The sequence below is a fragment of the Camelus dromedarius genome, chromosome 34 (assembly GCF_036321535.1).
Source record: "Camelus dromedarius isolate mCamDro1 chromosome 34, mCamDro1.pat, whole genome shotgun sequence".
NCBI lineage: Eukaryota > Metazoa > Chordata > Mammalia > Artiodactyla > Camelidae > Camelus > Camelus dromedarius.
Window position 1 is genome coordinate 11,268,383 of NC_087469.1, and position 4,024 is coordinate 11,272,406.

The 4,024-nt window shown below is 38.6% G+C and overlaps 1 non-coding gene across 1 annotated transcript; it reads right to left on the reverse strand.

The window, feature by feature from the left end:
* Window positions 1-202: 202 nt before the first annotated feature.
* Window positions 203-274, reverse strand: TRNAT-GGU (transfer RNA threonine (anticodon GGU)). Its single transcript has one exon. It is a non-coding gene; the product is annotated as a tRNA-Thr (tRNA).
* Between the last annotated feature and the right edge of the window lie 3,750 nt (window positions 275-4,024).

The window sequence follows — 4,024 nt, forward strand, 5'->3', positions numbered from 1 at the left end:
CCCATCTGGGGGTTTCCTCCAGAAAGGAGAGAACACAGGCAGGGTTCTGCCCTGATTCTTCTCTCTTCTTCTTCTTCTTCTTCCTCTTCTTCTTCTTCTTCCTCTTCTTCCTCTTCTCCTTCTTCTCCTTCTTCTCCTTCTTCTCCTTATTATTATTATTATTATTATTACAACCATAACCAACTTTATTAACTTTTTTAAATGAGGGTACTGGGGATTGAACCCAAGACCTCATGCATACCAAGCATGTGCTCTACCACTGAGCTATACCTCCCCCCACCCTATTTATTTATTTATTTTTTATACACATTTTTTTTTTATTGAAGTACAGTCAGTTTACAATGTTGTGTCAGTTTCTGGTGCACAGCACAATGCTTCAGTCATACATGAACGAACATATATTCATTTTCATATTCTTTTTCAACATGTTACGACAAGATATTGAATATAGTTTCCTGTGCTCTACAGTATGAACTTGTTCATCTATTTTATGTATGTATTAGTTAGTATCTGCAAATCTTGAGCTCCCATTTTTATTGGCTAGGAATCTTGCTTTTGGTTGTTGAAACAGACAAATCACTCTAATTCTGTAAGTTTGTTCACCCCTAATATTTTGCATTAGCTTTTGAAATAATCTGCCTCCATAAATGCTCAGAGGTCATCAGAGATGCTGTGTATATTACTCAAGAGATGGAATTTTACTAGAAAAGTTTTTATTGGGTTCTCTGATGATGTTTCTTATTATTAACAGCAATGAGTGTTGATGGTTTTAATACAGCGCATGTCAGTGAACCAGAACGGTCATTTCGTTGATGTAAACATCCAGCTGCTGTTTTTGACTCCAGAGAGAGAGAGTTCTGTTCAGCGATCAGAGATAACAATGGAAATGAGGAAAATTACACATAAAGCCCCAAAGAGCTAGAAGTTGTAAATCTGGGAGGACCCTCCAGTCGTTGGTTACTCTGTTTTAGTTCATGCTCTACCATTACAATTATACCCAAACCATCGTGACCAAAGAGGTAACTCTAACCATTCAAACCAATAAACCTTTATGAAATGCTATGTTTGCACTGGTGGAGAGGCAGGGAGGTTTGTGGATGCAGCTGAGGGACATGAAGACGGACAAGGTCATGTGGAAAAGGCAGTGGAATTTTTTTCTCTGTATATTGCTGAGATACAGAATACAGATCAATAAAAGGAAAGACTTTAAACAAAGCAGTGAGTTCCCTATTACTGTAAGTATGCAAGTTAATGATATCAGAGATACCCTAAAAAATTAAGGCGATCAGAGAGGATTCTTATATTTTGTGGGAAGTGTGTGTTTTATAGTTGGTATTTTTATATTCACAACACAGAGATATTATTTGCCTCTTGTTACAGAAAAGGAAACTATTTTTCTTGGCCGGCAGCAATTTAGAGGTCAGTGGTGGAACTAGGATTTGAACACAGCTGCCCGGCTTCAAAGTCTTTACTATTTTTAGTTAAGTCCTTTTCATTTCAACCTTGAGATCCTATGATTGTCAGACATGGGGTCAGCCTTCAAAGTGTCATTTAAAAGAGAAGATAGATGTACATAACTATAATGCAAGGGGGAATAATATATAACACAAAACATTGTTATCTTGTTGAAGAGATATGACACACAGTTACAAGATAGCAGAAGAGATTTATTTAATAATGAAGGATAGGATTACAAAAGACATAACAAGGAATTATATAATCAACAAACTTTATATTCAGCAAGAATTTATGATTATGTAGTCAAAAAAGTTCTTTCAACATCTGTTCTGTCTAGATACTGAAGGACAGAGAAACAAAGCAATTAAAATGGAAGCAATTCACTTTCTGGGTCATTCATTTGACCCAGTGTCTTAATCTGATTTTGTGACATTGCTGTTACTGTGTTGCTACTTAACTCATACTTGAAAGTTTAGTTGTGTATAATTAATAAATTAACACACATGCATTATAGGAAATTGAAAAATCCGAAAAGTAGAGATAAAAGCCACCCCAAAAGTTAATACCTAAAGACACGTTATTAAAATTTTGACTTCCAGTCATTTCTGTGTTTGATTCACAGTGATCTTACTGCATTACTGCGTTGTTATCTAACTTTCTCCTCGTGCACTTCGAGCTTACCCAACAAGATTCTGAGCTGGTAGAAGGCAGAAATTAGGTACCACTCTTCTCTGCAGTCCCTGAGTCCCCAGAAGGACACCTTGCACAGTTCTCTCAGCATAGTAGATTCTGGAATAATGAGCGGATTAATTGCTGACTCATTTATCAATCAATAAAATGAATGAACAAAAAATATAAAACAAGGTTCTCCACTCTCAAGGCATTTACAGTCTGCGTTAAAAGTCTAACTGCACAAAGCATACTAACATAAATCAATATATGATTAAAACAAACTTATTTACAAAACAGAAACAGACTCACAGACATAGAAAACAGACTATGGTTACGGGGGCGGGGGGGAAAGGGGTGGGAAGTGATAAACTGGGAGTTTGAGATTTCGCAGATACTAACTACTATATATAATACAGATAAACAACAAGTTTATACAGTATAGCACATGAAACTATATTTAGTATCTTGTAGTAACTTATGGTTAAAAAGAACATGAAAACAAACATATGTATGTTCCTATATGACTGAAGTACTGTGCTGTGCACCAGAAACTGACACAACATTGTAAACTGACTATACTTCAATAAAAATATATTTAAAAAGTTGCAGTATTGTGTCAGTTTCTCGTGTGCAGCACAATATTTTAGTCATACATATACATACATATATTTCTTTTCATATTCTAACAAAAAAAAAAAGCTAAATGAGTAGCTGCAAGATACTTCTTTAGGAAGAAGTGATGTGCGGTGAGGAAAGATGGCCTGGGACATGCCTGAAGGGCGGTAAACTAGGGTGGGAGAATCTGAGTTGATTTTTTTTCTAAACATCCCATAGGCCCTGATAGAGAGGGTTGGTCTGTCTCCAGCCGGTTCCCACTATTCCGTCCAGTGCCAAGTGGCCTCTCCAATCACCTGTCTCAGAGGACCCGTGACATTCTATACAAAAGAAACCAGGGCCCGGCTCTCTGCACGAGGGGAGCTCCCCAGCTAGGGTTTCCTCGCAGCCCTGGGACAACGGGGGAATTCTAGGCTACACAACCATGCTGTGGATACCTTTCTCCAGTGCTACACTTACGAGAAAAGGGTTTTAGAACTTTTTTTCGAGTTCTCTCTCTCTCTTTTAAGTTCAAGTCTGCTCAGGTGGAAGTGCTGAAACTGTACTCCCTCCTACCTCGTTATCTGATAACCGTGTTCTCAGGGCCCCCTTTACACGCTTGTGCTGAAGCCCTCTGCAGCCGGGAGCCTGCCTTGGCTCCGACGGGCACCGTGCGAGGGACGCTCCGGGCACCGGAGGCCTTCTCGGATGGCCTGAATTCAGTGAACAGTCTGCAGCTAATCAATAGGGGCATAGCAATCAGGCGGATGTAAGTAGGGCTGGATCTGAAGGATTGTCACGTAATCATATTGGAGAATTACCCTGGGCACAAAGAAGTGTGTAACCTCAAGTCGCATTTGGCGTGCTTCAGCTCAGGCTGTGACAGCTGGTCTGACAGGATGCCTGCCCCTTCGACAGCTCTTTTAATTCCCAAAGAAAAGAAAATTCCCTCCTTATGAGTCATTAAGGCTCCAATTTTATTTCTCATTATTAAACCATGAAGTTGGCCGGAACATTTAAAATAAGCAAGATGAAGAGATTTATGGGCAAATTGGAGTCTAGGTGAGAAATGGAAGCCTAATCTCTAAAGCTTAAGAAAGACACAATAAGCACACAATTGGAAAAAAGCAAATTTCAGAGTAAGCAGGAGGAGAAGTTCTTTCATATTTTTTCCCAGAGAATTAACTCTCTAAAAAAACTGAGTTTTTAGATGATGACTTCATGCTTGGTAATACCCACCTGATTTGAGAAATGTTGAAATAAGATTTAAATGGTATTTTAGTCTCCGTGAAGAACTAGA